The sequence below is a fragment of the Kogia breviceps genome, chromosome 4 (assembly GCF_026419965.1).
Source record: "Kogia breviceps isolate mKogBre1 chromosome 4, mKogBre1 haplotype 1, whole genome shotgun sequence".
Classification (NCBI taxonomy): domain Eukaryota; kingdom Metazoa; phylum Chordata; class Mammalia; order Artiodactyla; family Physeteridae; genus Kogia; species Kogia breviceps.
The window spans coordinates 77,408,215-77,433,688 of NC_081313.1; positions in this window are offsets into that span (position 1 = coordinate 77,408,215).

Consider the following 25,474-nt stretch of genomic DNA (forward strand, 5'->3'; position numbering starts at 1 on the left):
TCTTGGCCAGTCAAGAAGTCCTCACTTGTGCTTGGGAGTAGGGTCTGAAGCAAAGCATGGGCTTCACCTCTAGAGCCCTCCTCTGGGTTGGGATAAGGAAAGGAAAGCAGTATTCTACTTCTGCACAGGCTCTGGTTATCACCTAGGATTTAATTATGGGTGGGTCTAAAGAAAGACCTTTAATCATGGAGTCCTCTCTGGAAAGGGATAGATTGTGTTTAAATCAAGGGTAGGCAAAAGTTTGAACTCTTCCAAATATTAGTGTTATAGATCAGATTTTTACCATATAAATATTGGACATAATGTGTGATATACAAAGTTTGATGGAGAATTTTAATACAATATAGTATTAATTCATTTATTCATTCAACTAATGTTTATTTAGTATATTCTATAAACCAGGTTCTGTGATAGATGCCAGTAGATGCTGATAGTCATAGGCAAACACAACACAGTCTCTGTTCTAATACAGTCTGTTTTTAAAATACAATGCCTTTAGCTATAAATATAAGTAAATATTAAGTAAGTACCTATTTAAAAAATATTTCCTCCTTTTGCTTTGATAAAACAAAAATTGTATGTAAGTGGATGATTAGCTAATTACCATTTCCCTGGCTACTTTAACAGAATAAAAATGTGTACTTTAAATAATTATTTAATAATTTAAATAATTTAAAAATTAATTAAAATAGTTTGAAAAGAAATATTTTGTATTTTGGTAGCCAGTATGTATACATTTTGTCCAAGTAGAAAAACATCTCAAGAAAAATAGATCCCTTAAAAGCTATTTGGAATTTATTTCAGAAACAGTGATAATTCTACATTTATTGCCAATAACTCAATTAAGCATTATTATTATTATTATTTTGTGTGTGTGTGTGTGTGTGTGTGTGGTACGCGGGCCTCTCACTGTTGTGGCTTCTCCCGTTGCAGAGCACAGGCTCCGGACGCACAGGCTCAGTGGCCATGGCTCACGGGCCCAGCCGCTCCGTGGCATGTGGGATCTTCCCAGACCGGGGCACGAACCCGTATCCCCTGCATCGGCAGGCAGATTCTCAACCACTGCGCCACCAGGGAAGCCCAAGCATTATTTTTAATTTCTTTATTATCTTTGACTTTTTTCCTGTCCTCTCATTTTTTTTTCAGCATAGTATCCAGAAGAAAGAACTTCTGGACCTGCATTTGAAAACTTGGTTTAAGTCCAGGCTTTGCTCCTTGTGGTTGCATAACCTTGGGAAGTCACATTTACTCTATCTTGGCCTAGTTTCTTCATCTGTAAAATGATTGGATTATATTGAATAATATTTGAAGTCCTTTCCAACTTTAGCATCTTTGGTTCTTTAATCTTTTGGACTTGGGGGCAGAATGTAGACACATGGACATGAACACATGTTGAGATATGGTATTAAAAATAGAAACTACCTAGAATTTCGGATTTAGTTGGAGTTATGAATTCTGTTTTGCTTATACCACAACACAGACTTCTCTCTGCTAGATTTATCGTTTACCAATTCATATTTTCCAAGAAAAATGCATATATGTGAGTAAGCGAGGCATTTGAAATGAATGTAGCATTTAATCACAGAAATTCAGAGTCACCCCAAACAGAAGATACCAACATTATCCATGTCCAGGACAGGTACAGTTCAGATAATATTGCTCTCAGATTACATCCCAAGTCACAGCTACATCACAGCACTATCCTGCAGGCATCCTGTTGATGCAAGGCCCCAGGATCCCACCTCACTTCTGACATCTTCTCACTTAGTCTCTTTTTTTAAAATCTATTTTTAGCTGCGTTGGGTCTTCGTTGCTGTGCGCGGGCTTTCTCTAGTTGTGGCGAGCGGGGACTACTGTTCGTTGTGGTGTGCGGGCTTCTCATTGCAGTGGCTTCTCTTGTTGTGGACCATGGGCTCTAGACGTGTGGGCTTCAGTAGTTGTGGCACGTGGGCTCAATAGTTGTGGCTCATGGGCTCTAGAGCACAGGCTCAGTAGTTGTGGCTCACGAACTTAGTTGCTCCGCAGCATGTGGGATCTTCCTGGACCAGGGCTCGAACCCATGTCCCCTGCATTGGCAGGCGGATTCTTAACCACTGTGCCACCAGGGAATCCCTTCTCACTTAGTCTTTCCTGATCCCTTCCTAAGTTGGAAACACTTTCTTCCTTCTTTATGCTCCAATTCGCTTGCATTCAGCCTTGTGTTAAAATTAGCTGCATACAATTCTCTCTTGCTCAGTGGTTCTTAAGCTCCCTGAGAGAACATATCTGTCTTATTTACTGTGTATTCCCCATGGTGCCTTGCACAAAGTAGGCACTCAATCGTTTTTGTTGAATAGTTCAACTCAGATGAGAGACTACTGACATTAAAAACAACTACAAAAGTGTTGTGTTTTATCTCCTTTTTAGTTCCAATGTAAGGTTACAGCTTGATAGAGGTAGAGCTTGATAGTGGCAGAATGGCGTCTGGTGAAGAACCTCATGTCTACTAAGGTATGGGAATCTTGGCAGCTTAGTCAAGATGAAAACAGATTCTTGCCTGGGGTTTTGGAAGGAGACTCCAAATGCCTTTGTAGTTACCCAAGGGATGACACTCACCTTTGATTAGCGCAGTCACTGATCCACTCTCCCATCTGGGGCTGTCTACATTCTCCCATAGAGCCTGACTGTGGGTCATACTAATATTTCCTCACATGATTCATTACTTGCTGACTAGATAGGCATAAGCCTTTATGTTGCACAAAAAAAGTACTAGCCTGAATAAAGAATGAGACACTAAGTAAAAAAATCATCTAGTATAGAAATATTTAGTAGTAAAATATACTGTTCTCTGTCCTTTTTGCAAATCACATTCTTCTCAGTTAAAATCACTTTTATTTTTTCAATAGTTTCTTCCATAAATATAGTAATATATTTATACTGTTATTTCTTGATTAAATCAACTTTAATTATTGATGTTTTCCTGCTCTGAATACTGTGGATTTAACTTATTGAAACACTACTCAACTTTTCTTCCATTCTTTCTCCCAATGTTTGTTATTATATTATTTTTATTTTTATTTTTTTATTTTTTGCAGTACGCGGGCCTCTCACTGTTGTGTCCTCTCCCGTTGCGGAGCACAGGCTCTGGACACACAGGCTCAGTGGCCATGGCTCATGGGCCCAGCCGCTCCGTGACATATGGGATCCTCCCGGACCCAGGCATGAACCCGTGCCCCCTGCATTGGCAGGTGGACTCTCAACCACTGCGCCACCATGGAAGCCCCTGTTATTATATTATTAATTTTAGGTTTTCTGTTGTTACTTTTTCCATGTCTGCAATAATAGTATGTTTTATTTCTTGTTCCCTCAACTTTAGGTGTACTTCTTGAATCAATACTAAGTAAGATAGTGATAATATTCAGTGGCCCTTTCAATGTGGTGGCTGTATCTTTCTATATTTTCTTCATTTTTTTAAAAAAATACTGACTTTTCTGTATTTTCTCTGTTCTCTTTCTGGAACCCCAATTGGTTGAACATTGAAATTTGTGGATTGATACTTTGTGACTCTTATCTTCTTTGTCATCTTTGAATTTTTCCATTCTATGTTCTAATTTTTTTTTAATCTTTCTGCCTGTTTATGAATTTTTGATTTTTGCATTAAAAAATTTAAGAGCTAGTTCTTACTGAGATCTATCCCATTTTTGTAGATCCTTGTTCTTGTTTTTAAGGTTACAATATCATTTAAAAACTCATGAGGAGTCTAGTTAGAATTTAAGAAAAAGATTTCTTATGTTCCTTGCATTTCTACTATATTCTCCTGGGCCTGTGGCTCTGATTTTATCTTGATCTTTGTCTTTAATGCTGTTAGTCTTCCTCATATGTCTGGTAGTCCTTGATCATCTGTTCCTATTTTAGGCTAAATGTTTAGGTTGATTATTCCAGGTTGGGGTGCAAGTTCCTTGACCGCTGCTCTATAGGTCCGTTTCTTTCCCCAGGATGACTCTTCCCTAAATTGAAGGCTCTTTATATGTAGGTAGGGCTTATTATCTGCAGGATTTACGTAAGGGTGGGTGGGTGAGAGACTGAGAAACCAGAGCTCACACTAGTACCCTATACTTTTCCCAGGCAGCTTACTCAGTTCCTTTAGGTGCCTGTGCTATTTTTCTCTCATAGGACTGAACACTGGGTTGCCTTTTATTTTACATGCAGAGGTCCTGGGTGTGTTAGATGTATAAGCATGTGTGTGTGTTTGTGTGTGTGTGCGTGAACTAGTACAGCTATTTTATTGAAGGACTTTTGATAACCCCCCTCTTTTCACTGTCCACCACTCTATCTGTTCACCCAGAGCTGGCAGTCTCTCCAAAGTTCTATTGGAAATTAGGCTCCACCCTTTGCTGTGGCCCTTTCTGCTGTTCTGTGCTGCAGCCTCCTGTGCTCCATTTCATGTAGCCATAGAATTCTATCTGCTTTCTGTCCCTAGGAGTTTACTGATCATCTCTCTTGTTCTCTTTGCTGTGAAGGCTTCATTCTCTTGTGAATTTCTTTATTATCTTTTTCATGGTCTCAGGAAAAAGGTAAGACAACCTGAGTTGTCAGCCCACTATCTTGAACTGGAACTCCTTTCCCATACTCTTACTGTAGGTGCTGGTTCCCAGTTTGATGCGTACTTTAGCAAGCTTTTAAGGGAATTATTTTAGAGAAGAATACTATCCTATAAGATTGTAAGAAATTATAACTTCTATATCCAGCAGAAGCAGAAAACTACCGTATCTGAGGAACTTTAACTATATGATCCAATAATAACAGGCACACAGAACTACTTATGTACCAGGGCCTGTTCTGAGTGCTTTATATATATTAACTCATTCAATTCTTATAATAACAGTATAGGGAAAGTACTATAATTGTCCCCATTTTACAGATGAGGAAACTGAGGCACAGAAAGTTTAAGTAACTTTTCCAGGGTCACACAACTTATGAGTAAAAAAGCCAAGATTCAGATTTCATCTCCTGAGTCTGAGCTCTTAACCTTTATGCTATATGGCCTCTCCTAATCATGTCATTAAAAAAAGTAAAACATGAGGATAGAGTAAAGGTGGAGTATCAAATAATAGCTGATGAAATATTGTCTTTAAAAAATAAAACATTTTCAAGAAGAGACAAAAAAGTGCATGTAATTCCATGGTGATGAGGAATGCTGAATTATGGAATTCTGGCTACACAATTAAAAATACTGTCAATGGAAAGAAAATGGGGAGGCATGAAGAGAAGCTGGCATAGTGCACTGTAAACTGTCTGATAAGGCTGGAAGATATCTGCGTAAATTATGGATAGGAGACTATATAACTAAGGAGAATACAAAGGAATAGGACAAGAATTTCAAGACAGTCAAGGCCAAGGATTAGCTGAGTCTCACAAAAACCACTAGAGACAGCAGCAGCAATTTTTAGAGCTATTTTCAGAACAATATATAGATGAAAATTATAGGTCCATTGCTTGAGAATGAGGGTATCATGTTAAACGAAAAACACTGTACTTCCGCTTTTTTTCTGTCTATACCTAGAAGAATGACCTTTAATCTGGCAACATTGAAAGATCATTGCATTAAGAGGTCACTGACATCCAAGATAAAAGATGCTTAATGATAACTTAAATATTTTAGATGAATTCAAATTCCAGGCCCAGACAAATTACATTTTAGGCAATAAACAATTTTACAGATATGATCATAGTACTATCATATTGTTTGAGAAATTTTGGAGAACAGGGAAAATAATTCAAAAGATTGTAGAAAGGTACATAAGATCCCAATTTTCAAAAAGGGGGAGATGATGGGTTATATTGTGTGTTTTAAATATTTACTCCCCTTTCCTGAAAGCACCTTTCATTAGGGCCCTTTTGTGCAGGAAGATTATACTTCCAACCCCATCAATGTCAGGCTTGACCATGTGTCTTGCTATGTATGACCAGTGGAAAGTGAGAAGTGACACTAGCCACTTTCAAGCAAAATTTTTAAGAAACTCCGTGCTTTCTGCCGTCATTGTTAAAATATGTTATCAATTATTTGAATGACCATATAGATGTTATAATTCTCAAGTTTATATAACATCAGACCATTACATAAGATAATTCTGGAAAAGAGATTCAATATGTTGGATGGCAAAATTACAATTGAAAATGATATAATCTGTTGAAAAGATACAGAAACAAAGGTGATAGAAGTTATAACTTGAAGTTATAAATAACTTCATATATAACTTGAATAAATGTGTAACTTGAAATTGTATTTGTAAACATCAGTTGTATTGAATGAAGGAGACCTGCTTGTTGAAATTCAGGTAAAACCAAATAGTATGGATTGGTCCAAACCTCAAGTAACATCAGTTTGCTGGTGCCTCTATAAAAGTGAAGGTGATCTGAAGCTATATTAATAGAATGTGTAGTATCCAAATTATTAAGGGGGTTATTATATATTAGTATTATGTCCAGTTATGGGTATTACCCTTCAATAGGAATATTGATAGAACCCAAGAGTGTTGAGGTCAGTTTTCTGGGTAGAATTGGGCAGGTAGAGCAAGTATGTCTAAACCTAAAGCAGAGAACACCTGGCTTGATAAGAGAAAGGCTAGAAAAGGAGGAAAGGATACCAATTGCAGATGTGTCCATACCTAACGGAGGAAGCTGGCTAAACATTTATATATCACGATCTGCCTGGCTGCTTTAATAGACTTGATCAGACTCCTGCTTTCCTGATCAACCCCACTCCCTGGTGATTTTAAACTATAAATACCTGGAAGAGAGGTACTGAATAAATGCATATCTTGAAAGTGCTTTCTAATCCTGGACGAACATCAGGATCATTTGGGGAGCTTTTAAAAATGCAGATACCAAGACTCACCTCAGACCTACCGAACCATAATTTCTGGTGTTGGGCCCTGGGAATCTGTATTTTCATAAAACTCCATTGATTCTAATGATCTAATGATTTGTGAGCCACTGTGTCTTGTAAAGTGGTAGGTGTTCCAGAGGAAAGTGTTGGATTAGAGAACATTGGTGTATCAGCACAGGAGGCAAGTCTAGGTCAGTGGTTCCCAGATTTTGGTCTTCAGGGACCAGTACAACTCTTAAAGAAATAGGACTCATCAACATAGGATGGCTGACTTTCTAGTATAACAAACCAACCAACTAAGCAAACTCTCTATTATCCTTATAGTTTCATTTAAAACAAAAATTTCGAAAGGACCTGGGCAGATCACGATATAGGAAGAAAGTACTACAGTCTTTTAGATCGAATGAACTTAGCCATTTTTCTCCTTTCGGCATAGACTGGTGACATTTTCTTCACCTTGTAGTGTCATTTGGTATGTCAGCATTTGAGAAGCAACAGTGTAGGGTATGTATAGTTTCATACGATCTCTGGCAACATGCTGCTTCACTGCTAGGCAGGGTCAAGTGGTGCATAGCTGGGTTAGGGACTCTACTTCTGACAGTGGTGGAAGGGAAGGCTCTGAAAAGAGAATATGGATGGTGCAGTAGGGTGCAGGGATACTTTGGATGATACAGGGTCTGTAAGCAGTTGTTTGGGAAACCAGCTCTCTAGCTGTAGAAGAAAAACTTGTGGGTACCTGAAATCTGCATTAAAATGCATGAAGGGCTTTCATATATAATAATCCTTGTTATGCCAGAGGGCAGAGTTAGACCTATGGGAGGAAGTCACTGCAGACCCATTTCAGTTTAAAGTAAACAAAACTTTTCTGATTATCAGACCTTTCCAACAGATGTTAACAAACTACACGGAGATGGGATTATCACCACCACCACCACCCCCCACCCCTCGCCGAAAGAGCTCAAAACACATCTGAGTAACACTTTGTTAGAAATGTGATAAATTAGGAGTTTGGGATTGACATATACATACTACTATATATAAAATAGGTAAACATCAATTTCCTATTGTTTAGCACAGGGAACTATACTCAATATCTTGTAATAACCTATAATGGAAAAGAATCTGAAAAATAATATATATAACTGAATAAGTTTGCTGTACACTTGAAACTAATGCAACATTGTACATTAACTATACTTCAAGTTAAAAAAAAAAAGGAAATGTGGAAAAAGTGTTCTGGACTAAGTTGGAAATTGGATTAAAATCAGTTTTCAGTCCTTAATAACACCTGAAAGCCTTTTAAACAAATACAGATTCCTGGACCTCTGCTTAGATGCATAGAAACAGAAATTCTCTGAATGGGACTAAGGAATCTGTATGTTTAATAGGCACCCCAGGAGACTGTAAGTTAAATTGCCTGCTGCCATGGAAAACAATTAGATGAAGTGAACTCCAACATCTGAGCATCTGTGATGAAAGAGTCTATAAATTCGTAAAGAGAACTTTATTTATGGCATTAACATTTGAATATTCACTTAATATCAAATGTTTTATTATTGGTTATTTAAAAGTTACATCTGAAACAATTGGTTATCTGAACATCAACACAAAATGAAAGCACTGAACTCTTTTTAAAACATGGTTTGCTTTGAGCTTGAAAGAGGAATTAGCTTCATGTGAGGAAAAGGAGTTATGGACCTAATTATGAAATATGGATTTGTAAAAATGCCAGAGATAACATGTTTGTGCCAAAATTTTTAATTTACAAGATTAGTGATTCATTCTTTCCAATCTCTAATAGCATATTGGTTTAAAATGTTTATTTCCGTGGAAGAAGACTTTAATTTGAACTTTTGTTATTTTGAAGTAATTTTTCATTTTTGTGAATGTTTCATTTTGTTATAGCTTGAGTCACTGTCTTAGTAATAGCATTGTCAAGGCAGAATGGAAGAGTGGCCCAAAGATCCTATAACTAGTTTTTAGAGTCTGTAGTCTGATCTGGACTGTTGTCTCTATTGAGATTCTATCCCATTCTTCTCTGTATAGATGATCTAAAAGGCTTTCAACTGTTGACAAGTGTCTAGGCCTTGAATTACAGGCATAAGAAACAATTGAATATATAAACAATCAATCAACTGAATCAATTGAATCAATCAATTGAATATATAAACATTGCTCAAAATTTTTTGAACCCCTGAGAAAATTTTTTCTAATATCCTTTGAGCCATTCAGTGCCTTAGAAATATATTCTCATAAACACATTTTCCTTCTCTTCTTTTAGCATCTAGGCTCTATTTGAATATTATTCATTTACATATTCAACAGAAACCTAGTGGGAGCTAACTTTATGCCAGGCACAAACAAGGCTAGATATTGGGTAAATAAGATCCCTGCTGTCACGAAGCTATGTTCTGATAAAGGGAAAGACATAATAAACTTGCAGGTAAATGTATACTAATTTCAGCTAGTGACAAGTGCTGTAAGGAAAATTAAATGGATCAGAGAACGGTTGGGGGACTCTTCTTTAGATGGGGTAGTTTGGAAGAGGAGGTGATATTTGAGCCAAGACCTGAGCAGTTGTGAGAGAAGAGCTTCAGGGAGAGACAATAGCCAGTGAAAAGGCCCGAGGTTAGAATAAGCTGGGGAATTGCGAGGTCAGTGTAGGACCATTGTAATGAAAACTTGGTGGGGGGGTGGGGAAAGGAGGTCAAAAAAAAAAAAGAGGCAAGGGCCAGATAATGCAGAATCTCACACGTGATAGGAATTTGAATTTATTCTAAGTGTGATAAATTCTGATTAGGCAGTGATATACTTTTGTATTTTACAAAGATAACTCAGACTCTGTGTAGAGATCACCACAGTCAGTTAAGAGTGGAATGAGGAAGACCAGCTAGAAGGCTGCTGCTTTAGTTCAGTTTAGAGGTGATGACTAGTTAGAATAAAGCTATTGACTGAGGGAATGTATGTGAAAATCACGTATATGCCCCTTTCAACAGACATTCTCAATCAAGAAGGTCACTTATGTGTCTCTTACAAGAATCATGTGATTCCTGAATTTGTATTCAGCCTTAATGTTCACATGTCCAGCAAATGTCATTAGTTTCATTTCTCCGTGCTCTTAGCTTACTACTGCCTTCAGTTGAGAATCACTAGGGTAGATGATTGAGCAGGACAGCTTGGTCTTTATCAGGCCAAATGTTGTACATCCCAGTTAAAATCTAGAGACCAACACTCACTTATTTCTGCTATTTCCCTTTTTCTTCCCACAGGCTTCTTTTTTTCCAGTTTCTACCTCTTAATTTTCTGTCCTCAGAGGAACACAGGCTCCCAACTTCTCCCCTCCTCATCTGTCTACTCTAAAAGACACACAGATCTTAATTTTTATGCTGTTGTTTTGAGGGATTTATTTTTTGTATATAGAGGAATACAGAGATAAATATGAATAAAAATGTAGAAAACTCCTCAATTTATTCCACCAAAGGAAGGGAGGGTGAACAAGCTACCTTTTCTTTTCATTGAGTCATAAGTACAGGGGAGGGGGTGAGACATATTTTCAAACTTTTTTTAAAGGGGAAGTAATATGGGACTTCCCTGGTGGCGCAGTGGTTAAGAATCAGCCTGCCCGTGCAGGGGCATGGGTTTGAGCCCTGGTCCGGAAAGATCCCACATGCCACAGAGCAACTAAGCCCATGTGCCATGACTACTGAGCTTGCGCTCTAGAGCCCATGAACCACAATTACTGAGCCCATGTTCCACAACTACTGAAGCCCACGCACCTAGAGCCCATGCTCTGCAACAAGAGAAGCCACCACAATGAGAAGCCTGTGCACTGCAACGAAGAGTAGCCCTCACTCGCCACAACTAGAGAAAGCCTGCACACAGCAACGAAGACCCAATGCAGCCAAAAAAATAAATAAATAAAATTTTTAAAAAAGGGAAGTAATATGTTGACATGGCTGTTGATAAGAATATAATAAAATCTAACATTTATTAAGTGATTGTTATGTGCCAAGCATTGTTGTCCAATGTTTTACTGTACTGATTCTCTTATTGTTATCCCTTTTCATAGATGAGGAAACTGAGGTACATAGCTATTAAGTAATTGGCACAAGTTCCCATAGAGAGTGAGGGGCCAACCCAGGATTTAAAGCCAGCTTTTTCTCTTCTCTAGGCTATGCTGCCTCTCCAGGTGAGAGGACTTGGGAATCTGTAGAGAAAGGAGCCTTTGCAGGTGTGGTGCTGAAGAACCATTCACCAGGTACGTGCCCTGCCTTCCTGACTCCCAATGTGGCCCTAACTCCTCCTCCGGACTTTCTGTGCTTAATCCACCTTTTACCTCCGAGCCTTGCTTTCAGAGCCCCACTTTACCTCAATCTACCCTTCACTTAGGTCTTTACTGATAAGTATCTTTTTAAGTATGTGGTTGCCAAAATTAAAAGAAATATTCTCCGTTTCCTTATCGCTGAATTTCTGACTTGCTTTACCAGCAGCTGTCTGCTTCTCTGTGGGTGCTCTCCTTATGTCTGAAGCAGGGACCAGGAGATCAGAGCTCCCTAAGCTAAAGGGACACAAAGCTTTCCTCTCTGTGGTTTGTCTACTTGGGTGTTGAGACATTCATTTATCAGCTTGTCACTCTCACAGGTATACTCTTGGTCACAGCAGGCTCCAGGAGATTACTTGTCTCGCTACTGAATTTTCTTTATATGTTTTTTTTAAGTATGTATGAAATTATAGTCTTGAGCTTTCCTTTTTCATACACAAACTAATCATTATGAAACCCAATAATGATCCCTGAGGGAAAAACCACATGGAGTGAAAGGGCTCAGACGTGGAGTGAGGGTGTTGGACAGCAGACATCATTCCGGGACCCGTGGACACAATTCTTTCCGGGGGGTCAGTGCACTGCATTTTTATGACTTGAAGCTATTTTTCAGCATATTACACCATAGTTTCCATGAAGCACAACTCTGTGTTGTAATGTCCATTTTGCATGCTCCATATCATTCTTGAGCCTGAAATTGCAAAGTTTGAACATCATGTATTATTGATCTATGTTTTTGACTTAAACACAGGAGAGGGGAAAGCTTAAAGGACCAGAAAATTCAAAACACTCCATGAGATAAAGGGACTGATTTTCTATAATCTCTTTGACAAAAATGCTCTAACATTTTATTCTTATGGGTGATGTGACTACAAGATGATTAACTTGATTATTTGCTTTTGAATGTAAGAAAGGAGTCTGAGGAAGAAGTTCCTTTTAAATTTGAGATTTAAATATAATTTCTCTTCCAAAAAATAGAAGTTGGGTATACCCCAGCATTTTACTTTTGAGAGAGAAAGATTTTGGCATTCAGTTTTAAAGGAAGAGCAGTCCTGTTCTTGGGCCAAAATCAGAGCAAGGAGAGGCATCTTTGCCTCTCAGAAAAGGGGGAAAAATATCACTTTTTATCTTCTAGCAAAATCTATTCTTAAGTAAGACTCAAGTACTTGTTTACACTAAAGTGAAAATGACTGAACACCGCTTAAAACACCATCTCTCTCTCCCAAAGGAAGTTGTAGTTTCACAAGGATCAAATCTTCAGGTGAAAGAGTGGAATCCTCTCAATTATTGATTTATGTATTTGTTTGTCTGTTTGCTTCTTTCTTAAAGTTTACTTTGTACTTTGTTCCAAAAGGGAGATTTAAGGCCATGCCTCATGCGATTAAAAAAAATTAAAAATAAATAATTGAGAACATTAGGATGACTCTAATATTGGGTATTGGGGGTTTTAGGGAAACATGGAAAGAACTCTTTATTTTGTTTTTGTTAGAAATTCTTATTTTCTCTTGAAATCTTACTGGGGCAGGGATTTGGTGGAGTCATCAACTCCCTTATAGCAGACCAGCTTTTCAACACATGGGAGATAATTTTTGGTGAAAAGTTAGTGTTTTTTAATCTCTCCGCTTGCTTGGGGCATTTAGTACAGTTTACTATTCTAGGGTTAGTTCTTTGATAGCCTTCTCGTTGGTTATTTATTAACTTCCCTTTAAAGTACAACTTAATCGTTCAAGAAAGGTACAAAGTTCAGTTAATGTTTTATTGTTCCTAATTATGATAACACATAAGACCACTGTATAACTTTAAATGCCTCCTAAAACATAAAATTCATATATGAAACAACTAGCCTGTGGGGCACTGGCTCAATATCAGCATTATACAGGGGAATCCTGCAGTAACAGGAAAATGCTGCCACATCAATGGAATGTTTATGTATCATCTGTGTTCCAAATACTCTATGTGCTTCAATCCTAACTTCCACCGCCTCCTCCTGCCCCTGTTGCTTTCCTTATAAGGACAGGATGTCAAAGGAGATCGAATGAATACTCCCCTAGGGGAATCCAGAAAGAAGAAAGCAGTAGATCTCCTGCTTTCTAGAGATATGTCTGTTTTGCAATTCATCGAGGAGGATGATTGCTAAGGATCCAGAATTCAAACTGAATACAGGGGTTCAGTTTTTGTCCCCATTTGTAGTAGTGGAAAAAGGAGCCCTAGGAGACTTGAGTAAATTTAGGTGCTGCATTTACCAAGCAGAAAGAGATTGTGGTTCTCTTACCTGTCCTCCTAGAACCTAGAACAATGCCTACATATGTATGTGTTCAGTAAACACTTGTAAGGTGAATGTACACCTAAGTCTTCCTTCTTGAGAGCTCGTTTCTAAGCGTCAATGTAATAGGAGCTCTGAGGTATTTTTCAGGTACAGGAAATCCTTCAGTTCCTACCCTGTTGATTGACTGAAGATGAACCAGCTCCTGCTCATTATACTGTGTTGGTCAAGGGTGCTTAGCCCTGGAATCAAGTTGCTTAGATTCAACTGGTACCTTCACCATTTGCTAGCTGTGTAAATGTGGGGAGGTCGCAGAGCTATTCTGGGGCTGAATTTCCTCAACTATGAAAGGGGTGGTTAGGAGAAGGAACTAATGTATGAAGTTCACAGTACTAGATACCCTTTGCCTGATAAATATTGGCCAGCAGCCACAGTAGAGTAGCCCTAACCCTGGGAAAGCTCAAATCCTATGTGCTAAAAGGAAGACTCTTTTTGGCTAGAAATAATAGGAACTGGATTCCAGGAGTTAAAAGACAGATTCACAGCTGCCTGTGGTTTTCAAGTTATGTTATAATTAAAAGATCATGGTAAACGACTGCTTTCCAGAAAGAAGTAGATAGCTATCAAAAGGTTTTGAATCAGGAATAAATATTGGTGGATTTCTTTCTTCAAAGAGATTTTTAGAATTATTTCCAATAAAATAAAGAAAGTTTATAGATCTAAAAAATAAAGATAATGTTTAAAAGCCTTAAAGATGAGATTTTTCTTGGAAGTTATTTTTCTTTAACTCACATGCCATTCATTCAACAAATATTTATTAAGCAACTACTATATCTAAAGCACTGTATTAGGTGCTAGTGAGAAAAAGTAAAAAGAGGTATGGTGCCTGTTCTTAATGAGTTTAGAGAATCTAAATATTTAGATAAGCAATGCCTTCAAAATCATTATCCTGAGATCCTATGCATTTATTCCAATATTGCTGCTATTGCTTTCAACACCTTCAAACAACTTTTGGGCAAGTGCCTTCAGAGTCAATGCCCAAGCCCCACAAAAACAGCAGTGGCCTCTTTACTTTTTGGAAGGACTAATATTCAGCTGACATTAAAATACCCCAAATCTCCTTTATTGGTTGGTTAATGTCACAGCTCAGAAACCCCCAAGTGCCCACTCATCTCCACCGCTACAGTTTCCCCTACTGGACCCTCTAGAAGGACTCACAATCCTGCTACTAAAGAGTTAATACTTGGATCTTGGGCAAAGCCCTCTAGTACCTTGCTTCAGTGACATCTATTCTGATTGATCTGTGTCCTTCCATACCTATTGCTGAATATTTAAAATATCACCCCTAATTTAAATTGTCACACTGCATTACCCCTAATCCTTTTGTCACATCCAATATTTTTCTACCCAGTGTACCCAGGACCCCATCTCCTACTCTAGATTAGTTTTAGCTATTGATGAAGATCAAATCTAACTCCAAAGGGCAACACTTGGCTATCTTTAAAGACATTTGTTTTTAAAATAAAGGAACAGAGTAAAGGCAAGTCCAAAAGAAAGGTCCTAAGATTGTTCTGAGCAAAGGCAAACATCATCAAGGTTTGCCTGTAGAGTCCCAAGGTGACTGCTCAGAGGGGATAACATTCATTTCCTATGTAAATTCTGATGCTTTTATGAACAAAAAGAATAATATCAGGCCAATTCCTTTATAGTCACATCTTGCATATTAGATGAATGTCTGCTTTTAGAGAAGTTGTGTTTAAAAGTCATAAAACCTCACTTAGGAGCATTATTAGAACCTAGCATATTTCTTCCAGCTAACAAAATGTTAGCATAAAGGGATATGATAGGCATTTTGGAATTCCTAATACCCAGATATAAAAATAAAATAACAGTGAATATTTTTTCCAGTGACAATATGATTCAGAATCATTCAAAATTGTGTAGTATGGCACAATCCTAGGGGAGAGAAAAGTTTTTTTTTCAGGGAATGTGAATTCAGAAACATGTATTGTTATAAAATATGCTTATTTTTAAGAGGAGAATTTGTATGAGGGGATCTGAATTTATTTTTACTTTGTTAAACGACACTCACAAAGCAAAAATCCCAATTGGCAAAACAAAAAGGACTTTGTGAAGATAAAATTATTTAATAATTGGTGGGACATGATTTTGAAAGGAATGAATATCTGATACTTGTGCCAAAGACAAGTTACTTTAGGTCCCATAGCCTAGAAAGTTGATAAATGGTGCTTAATTAAAAGTTCTGCTGGTTCAGCTGCTAAATCATTGTGTGAAAATCAGTAGATTATTTTTCCATAGTGACAGCAGATTTTATAGATAGCATTAATTCATTCTATATCATTGACCATCGAACTGAGGTTTATTTGTTGAATGAATTTACAAAGAACTGATCAGAGGTAAGAATAATACATCTTTTTGGATATTTTCTTAGGGCTTTATTTAAAGATAATAATTTTTAAAAATTTCTTGCAAAAATAATTACAAATGGATAGAAACTTTTTACAAATGAGATAAAGATTACCTGCAGTTCCTACCAACTGTAAGTAACCACCATTAGGATTTTTGTGTGTCTTGATACACATTTTCTGTACATGTGTATTGTAGGTATGTATATATATGTATGTATGTGTGATTTACAAAAATGATCATATGCACAACTTTTTCTTTTACATAATATATTGTGATATCTATCCATGTAAGCCATTAAATAGTGTTCTACAGAATTTTTAGTTACTGCATAATATTCTAGTTTATGTATATATCATAATTTATTTCACTAATCTGTTATTGGGTGTTTAGGTTGCTTTTAATCTTTTAGCTATTATGTTGTAGAGACTTTTGGCCATTCCAAGAATTTAAAATCAATTTTGTGCTATTATTGCCTTGGACAGTTTAGTTAAGCCTGTGAATCCCTTCTCAGAATAAATTTTTTTTGCATAAAAATATAGGGTTACAGAAGAAACCAATTATATTGAAAGTGTTTTCAAAATATTTTTTAAAATTTGTGATATATGTGCCTCATTATAAACAAATAACAAGATCTAATGGCACATCTAATAACAACAATAATTTTAACTAGTGATAAACATAAATGAGTTTTGAGATACCTAAAGCAATTAGAATAATAGTAGCTGCTGTGTTCCATTTACTTCATTGTGATTTGTTGCTTACCTTAGTAATATAAGGAAATGCTCAATTTCAGTTAAAGGTTAATAATAATAAAGATGTGAGGACTTCCCTGGTGGTCCAGTGGTATAGAATCAGCCTTCCAGTGCATGGGATGTGGGTTTGATCCCTGGTTGGGGAACTATGATCCCACATGGGGAGGGGCAACTAAGCCCGTGCGCCACAACTACTGAGCTCACATGCCTCAATGAGAGAGCTCATGTGCCGCAAACTACAGATCCCATGCTCTCTGGAGCCTGAGTGCCACAACTAGAGAGAAAAACCTGCACACCACAGCTAGAGAGAAGCCTGAGAGCTGCAACCACAGATCCCGCATGCGTCAGTGAAGATCCCACGTGCATGCCGCAACTAAGACTCGATGCAGCCAAAAAAAAAGAAAGAAAGAAAAAGAAATTTTTTAAATAAAATTTAAAAAATATAAAGATGTGAAATGTGTTCCTTCCAGACTCATAGATAGCTTGAATTTTATCCATTAACCTTCATAGCCACAGACCTCAGATTAAGAACTTTACTGAACATTATCAGATTAACTTGAAAGCATTGAAGCTAGCAATAAGAGAGTTTTGTATGTCCCCCAAAGATTAGCAATATGAACTTAAAATAACAAAATGGTACTAAACTTGGTGAAACCAATGGAGGTTGAGAATCATAATCTGTAACACAAATAGACCAGGATGATGAGTAATGGTGGAAGAAACCTAGGAGGAGTTGTGGGAAGCTAATTATGAGTAGGGTTTCAAAGGAATGGAAGAGCAGAGAAAAACCCTGCTATTTAAGGCTTCTAATGAAAAGACAACGTGTTATTGAAAAGGGGAGAGTGAACTTTTAGCTTAGTGAAACCAAATGTCCTAGCCTCAACAACCAATGACTACAAAATATTCTCTTATTTCCTCTAAATACCCAAGTGATATGAACTCCAGTCTCACAGACCAACCCGATCGCCTGAAATCGGCCCCTCCCGCAAAATTTGCACTGACTTTCCCTCCCTTCCCAAGGGTGCTGTCTTGAGGATGTGCAGGATGGAGCAGGTCTTCGTGTTTTTCATTTGGGCTTTCTGCAAAGCCACGACACATTGCCTCTGTTGTCAGTCACCCTCATGAGGTTGATGTGAAGATGTTTTTACTATCTCTCTGACTTGGTGTTGGCGATGGGGAGAGTCTTCTCTGTGCCCTTAGCTACTCAGTTCCAAGCAAAAACCAGTTCTAATTCCACAAGCAGAGACCAGGCTGCAAGTTCCCACAAAACTTCACCCAACATGGAATGTGGACCGGATCATGTTGGGAAGTACTACATAGAATAACTTACATCCAGGACAAAGCCTGTAAGACCAGCCCTGCCTCAGGGCAGCTAAAGGGATTTCTCACTCTCTAGCTCAGTTTGGGAGTGTTAAGTACTCCCAAGAGGCCCCTAGAGAGGAGAGAATTTTTCTTTTCTCCACTGCCAGCCCGACTCTCCATAGTTTCTACGTTTCCACTCCAGACCCCTCCTGGGATTGACAGTGAAAACACCATATGAGGAAGATCCCAACTATAACCACAGAGGTTGGCCTATAATTTATTAGTTCAGCATCTATATATTCTGGGTTATTTAGTACTAAATAACATCATGAGTAGGAATTCCAAAGTCCAGCCTGTTTCTTTTTTCAGTTTCTCCTCTAGCATTCAGTGATGGTCATATCTGCATATATATATGTGCAGATACGTATATATATATATATTTATATATTTAAAAATTATTTATTTATTTATTTTTGGCTGCATTGGGTCTTTGTTGCTATGCGTGGGCTTTTTCTAGTTGCAGTGAGTGGGGGCTACTCTTCATTGTGGTGCACAGGCTTCTCGTTGCGGTGGCTTCTCTTGTTGTGGAGCACAGGCTCTAGGCGCACAGGCTTCAGTAGTTGTGGCACGGGGGCTCAGTAGTTGTGGCTCACAGGCTCTAGAGTGCAGGCTCAGTAGTTGTGGCACACGGGGCTTAGTTGCTCCGTGGCATGTGGGATCTTCCTAGACCAGGCCTCAAACCCATGTCCCCTGCATTGGTAGGTGGATTCTTAACCACTGCACCACCAGGGAAGTCCCTGCATATACTTTTTATGTCTTTAAATTAAGTCTCTTGCAAACAACTGCTGTGACACGGACAAACACACCTTCATGTCGTTTACCCATTTTCTAAATGCATGGTTTGTTTTTTTACTGTTTGGTTTTAAGAGTTCTTTATACATCCTATATAGTACACCTTTGTTGCATATGTAGTTTGAAGATATTTTCTTCCAGTCTGTCTTTTTATTCTTTTTATGGTCTTTTGCAGAGAAAAAGTTTTCCTTTTGGTGAAAGGAAAGTTTATTGATTTTCCCTTTTATGGATTGTCCTTTTGGTGTCAAGTCTAAGAACTCTTTGCTTAGATCTCAATCCCAAAGATTTTCTCCTTTTTTTTCCTACTAGTTGGAAGGTAACATAGTTTTACATTTTACATTTAAGGCCATGATCCTTTTTGGGTTAATTTTTGTATAAGACATTTAGGTTGAGGTTCCTACTTATTTATTTTCTTTCTTTCTTTCTTCCTCCCTCCCTGCCTCCCTCCCTCCCTTCCTTCCTTTCTTCCTTCCTTCTCCAGTTGCTCCAGCACCGTTCATTGAAAAGGCTATTCTTCCTCCATTAAACCGCTTTTGCACCTTTGTCAAAAGTCAGTCAGGTATATTTGTATGGGTGTATTTCTAGGTTTTCGATTCAGTTCCATTGATCTATATGTCTGTCCCTCCACCAGTACCCCACAATTTTGATTACTGTAGCTACACAATAAATCTTAAAATTGGGTAGACTGATTTCTCCTCCATTATACTTCTTAAAAAATTTTTTTACAGCTATTCTAATTCCTTTGCCCTTCCACATAAATTTTAGGAAGAATAATCTTGCCTACATCTACAAAAATTCTGGCTAGGATTTTGATAGGAATTGGATTAAACCTATGTATTAATTTAAGGAGAATTAATGTCTTTACTTTGTTGAGTCTTCCAATCCAGAGACATGATATGTCTTTACATTATTTAAATCTTTTTTGATTTCTTTCATTAGCATTTTGTAGTATTCAGCATACAAATCATGTACAAATTTTGTTAGGTTTACACCTAAGTATTTTCGGGTTTTTTTGATTGATTGTAATTGGTTTTTTAATTCTGATGTTCATTACTAGTATATAGAAGTGGAATTGATTTTTGTATATTTATTTTGTATTCTGTACCCTTGCTGAACTGACATAGTATTACTAGAAGTTTTGTTGTAGATTCCTTGGGATTTTTCTATGTAGACAATCATGTCATCTGCAAATAGATCTGTTTTTTTCTTTCTGATCAGTATGCCTTTTATTTCCTTTTCTTGCTTTATTGCAATATCTATAACTTCCAGTAGTATGTTGAATAAGAATGTAGGTGTCTTTGTCTTATTTCTGATCTTTAGGGGAAAGCATTTAGTCTTTCATTATTAACTATTTTAGCTTTATCAAGTTGAGGAAGTTTCCCTATATTTCTAGTTTTCTGAAAGTTTTTATCATGAATGAGTGTGGGATTTTGTCAAATGCTTTTTCTTATCAAGTGATATAATCATGGATTATAGGCAGTATTTTAAGTCAAAATATAGCTCCTGGAAACTTTGTAGAATACTTTATGGTGTTGTTTTCTTATATACTCAAATAGGGAAGGCCTAATATCCCATGAAGTAAAAGAGAATTTTAGATCTTGGAATTTTCATTTGCCTTCTATGAATTGCAAAATAAACAGATTTATGAAGAGGGGATGATTAAGCTATTAAACAAACATATATTAGGTACCTACTGTGTCCCAGACACAGTTCTAGTCAATAAAGAAGACAGACAAGGTTTCTGCAGTCTTGGAGTTCATATTCTGGGGAAGGTAGTGAGGAGGAATGAAAATAAAGGGATAAAAATCAAGAAAAAAACCCAGGTTGTATTAGGCATTTTGATGAGAATAAAATGGGGTTATGTGTTATAGAGACACAGGGAGAATTTTGTATATTTGGTGTTAGAAGATGCTGTTAAACTGAGAAGCCCAGGAAATTATATCCATAATCCAAGAAAAAGTCTTGTGCTTACATTGCTCTAGTTTGCTCTGTCCTCCTCTGACCTCCTTCTGGCCAAATCCTTAAAGCCACAGCACAGTCCCACATTCTTGGTAAATCCTTCTGGGATATTCCTGCCAGGAGGAAGAAAGTGCACCTGATGTAACAGCCACTGTATGTACTAGACTGGAGGATGATCTGATTGGCCCAGTGCAAGAAGGGTTGGAGAGTAGAAGAAACCACAAGCAGAAAGGCCAGATGAGGAAATTAAGCTAAATATATACTATCTCAAGTATATTCCCAGAAGTTACTGTTAAAATTAAATCCTTGCTCACAACGAAATATTGTACAGCAAAGGTTCTCAAACTTTTTGGTCTGAGGACCTTTATGCCCTTAAATATTACTGAGGACTCTATAGAGCTTTTGATTATATAGATTATAGATATTCATATTTGCCATATTATTATACAAAACTGAAAAATTTTTAAAATACTTATATATATTCATTAAAAAATACTAAACTCATTGCATGCTAACACAAATAACATATTTTTGTTAAAAAAATCTCTTTGTTTTCCCCAAACAAAAAATTAGTGAGAATAGAGGCCTCGTTTTACATTTTGCAATCTCTTTAACAATTGGTTATGAGAAAATAGCTGATTTATTATCTCTATTTCTCCAGTGATCTATTGGTATATGTTTTATTTAAAGAAATCCCAGCCTCACGTAGGTAATTTCATTGTTTTTTTTAGATAAATGTGGATATTCTTCTTTGATACTACATTAAAACTTGACAAGTGGTAGTTTCTTAAAGGTTAGTTGTGGGCTTCCCTGGTGGCGCAGTGGTTGGGAGTCGGCCTGCCGATGCAGGGGACACGGGTTTGTGCCCCGGTCCGCGAAGATCCCACATGCCGCAGAGTGGCTGGGCTCGTGAGCCATGGCCGCTGGGCCTGCACGTCCGGAGCCTGTGCTCCGCAACGGGAGAGGCCACAACAGTGAGAGGCCCGCGTACCGCTAAAAAAAAAAAAAAAAAAAAAAAGTTAGTTGTAACGTGGATTCTGAAACCATATCAGCAAACTTTTCATATTCTGTTACAATAAAATCCGTTGGTCTTACATGAAATTTGAGTGGATCTTTTACCCAGGCATGACTTTGTATTGTGCATTGGTTATTTGAAAAATGTTGGTATACTTAGTTATGCAGATCCTCCACATGTTTGTATATTTCCTCATATAGTGTTTTTTAAAAAATCACATATAGTAAAGTTGTTAGATATTGGGAAGCTGTCAAGTTTATGGTGGTAGATATGTTTTCCAAAATTCTAATTTTGGTTTGAAAGCTCAAGTTTTATCATTGTTATCAAAGACTGCCTGTCATTTTCCTTGAAGTTACAGGCTCACTTCATTTATTTTTAAGAAAATGTTTGCCAAATGCCCAGTTCTCAATAACCATAGTTTTCCTGTCATTCTTTCAAGTAAAAATAGTGTTCTGTGATAAAAGTGACTAGTTTATTTTGCAACTCAAACAAATTTCTTTACCTCATGAGTTCTTTTCATCCATTGTACTTTGGGATGCAGTAGAGGTCCTTTATGCCTACTTTAAATTATATCACACAGAATATTAAAAGAAGTACTCAAGGGTTTTGAGTGACCATGTCCCTGGGATGCCTTTTTTGAGGAATCTCCTCAGGGAAAGGTCTGCTCAGTTTATTCCTGAAAGAGTGGAGCTAGGTATCAGAGTATATACTCTGCCAGACCATTAATAACCCACTTTTAAGGGTTGTTTACCCACAGCTCCTTGCCAAGCAATATATAGTTAGGAAAGGAAGAGAGCAAGACAGAGAGACAGATTATATGTAATTAATATGAATTAATTATGTTAAGGGCCCTTTTTCTGAGAAAGGGGAGTAGAGGGGAAACTAACATTTATTGTGGATCTACTGTATTTCAGGCACTATGTAAGCACTTTACATATGTTCTTTCATTTAATCCTCAGAATAAACCTATGAGGTAAGTGTTATACCTATTTTATAGATGAGGAAACTGAGCCGTGTAAGGATACTAAATAATTCAAGGTCATGCAGCTAGTAAGTGATGTTACATAGGACACGCCAAAGTTGTTGGCATGACTGACAAAAATTGATATCTCTGAAATCCTTCTCTCTCACTGAATCCACTGAAGACCCTGCTCTCTCTCTTCCTAGGAGACTGTCAGTGTCTATTACAAAGGTTCTAAAGTCACTTTCTTTTGGGGCCTCTGGCTGGCCCTATTTGTTGCCTAATGAACAATGCTCTCTCCCCTTTCTTCCTTGCTGTCTCTCATAGCAGAGGCTGAAAATGCTAAATACTGGTTTTCCCTTCCTCCTTTGTTGTTAATGGCGTGGACTTGTGACTCAGTCCTGGCTAATGGAACCTGAGGAGAAATTTGCTTGGAGACTTTTGAGGAGGGTTTGCCTCCTTAGCACAAAGATATGTAAGAGGAGTCTCTACCCTTCCTATCCTTTCTGCTTTGGACATTGATTTGTGAAGACGTGATGCTTGGAGCTGTGGCAGCCATCTTATGACTATAAAATTTCCTCATGCTCTTTTTTTTTTTTTTTTGGCTGTGCTATGTGGCTTGCAGGATCTTAGTTCCCTGACCAGGGATTGAACCCAGGCCATTGGCAGTGAAAGCCTGGAATCCTAACCACTGGACTGCCAGGGAATTCCCTCCTCATGCTTTTTATTCTCACATGGTAAAAGACACCATCAGGCACACTGGAACATATTAAAATTAATCTCTTTTATTGGCCTGTGAAGTACAGGCTATGTAAATAAAATGACCATGGTAAAGATATAATTTTTTATGCAAACATTTTTGAGGAGAAAGGGACTTTTGAGATTATCTTGATTATCCCTCTTCATTTTACAGAAAAAAGAAACCCAGAGCAATTAAAGGTTGCTCCCGAAGTTATAGAGCTGGATAGAGCAATTAAAGGCTGTTCCTGGAGTTACAGAGCTGGCTAGAAGACTATATTCAATGTTAGTTCCATAAGAGATTCCTTGATAAATAAGGCATCACTCATATGTAGCTACACCATTGAAACTATTTGTGACTAGTAAGTGACCACCTGAAATGATTCAACTTGTTTGGTTCATTTTCGTTTCTAAATAGTTCTGAACTTAGTTAGCTATTTAATGATATTATCTGACATTCTTTTCTACTGAGAGTCTTCCTTGAGTTTAATAAGTTATTTGAAATAAAAGTACCATGATTTCAGTTATTCTGCAGAAGAGAAACCCAACACATTTTCTGTGATGCCCTTGCCCAGTATCACTTATCAGAGATAGAAGAGTTGTATCACTTCCCAATGCCATTATATATAAATTGTATGCTTCACTAAAGGAGATTGTAGTTAATTTCATTCACAGCATATATTTTCAGTGCTAAATTAAGCAGTATTAGGTCATTATGTATGACCTGAAGGTCACTTTGTCTTCTCTAGTCTGTTATGGGTTGATGTGTGTCCCCCAAGAGGATATGTTGAAGTAGTAACCTCTGATGCCTGTGAATATGACCTTATTTGGAAATAGGATCTTTGCAGATGTAATTAAGTTAAGATGAAGTCATACTTGATTAGGGTGTACCCCAAATCCAATGACTGATGTCCTTATGAGGAAACAGAGATTTGGACACAGGACACAGAGACACAGAGGAGACACAAGAAGAACCCCACATGAAGGTGGAGGCAGAGATTGTAGTGATGTGTCTATGTGCCAAGGAACACCAAGGACTGCTGGCAATCACCAGAAGCTAGGAAGAGGCCAGGAAGGATTCTCCCCTGGAGTTTTCAGAGAGTGCATGCCCCTGAGGATACTTTAATTTTGGACTTTAAACTTCTACCCTCCAGAACTGTGAGAAAATAAATTTCTGTTGTTTTAAGCCACCAAATATGTGGTGATTTGTTATGACAGCCATAGAATACTAGTTCACCTTCTCAGATGACACATGCTGGCAGTGGTTGTCAAAGCTCCCCTCAGGGTTCAAGTAGATTGAAGAAGAAAGCATTTGTTATCCTGGCTTCCACACAAGAAGTAGAATTCACTTTGAGGTGGCCAGCTTGGGTCACATGCCCACCCCTGAATCCGTTGGTATGTCTAGGCTATTAGGTGTTCTGATTGGCCAGATCTGAGTCATGCACTCAGCTCCCCGTGTTCAAGGGTGAAGGCCCACTCATCCACATGGACTGAGAGTTGGTGCAGTCTGGTGTCCCAAAGGAAGTTTGCCAGCTGGCCCCAAACCAACAAGTATCTACCCTATGACCCTTATCAAGTTCCTTCATGTCATGATGCTATATCCTCTTCTCAGTCCTAGTGCTTTGCTTTACAGGTCACTTAATTAAAGTACTACACTATGGTTTGTTTTGTATTTATCTGGTTTCTCTTCTTTTTAGGAAGAAAAATTCCTGTAAATTACTGGAGGTTAGTGGCATGTTTTATTTTTAGTTGGTAGCCCAAATTGTGCATAATATTTTCTTGTTGGTGTTGTTGAATTTAATATTAAAAGGATACATAACAGTAAATTTAGTGTTATAGTGCTAAATATCTCACTGTAATAGCAAAATTAGCCAGAAATTCATCTAGAATATATTCAGATTCATTCAGTGCAATGTAACCTCAATTCTACAATATTTTATTGCTTATGTATTCAACTCACAGTACACATTTCCTTTCTTTTACTTACTCCATCAAATTATCTTTCTATTTACA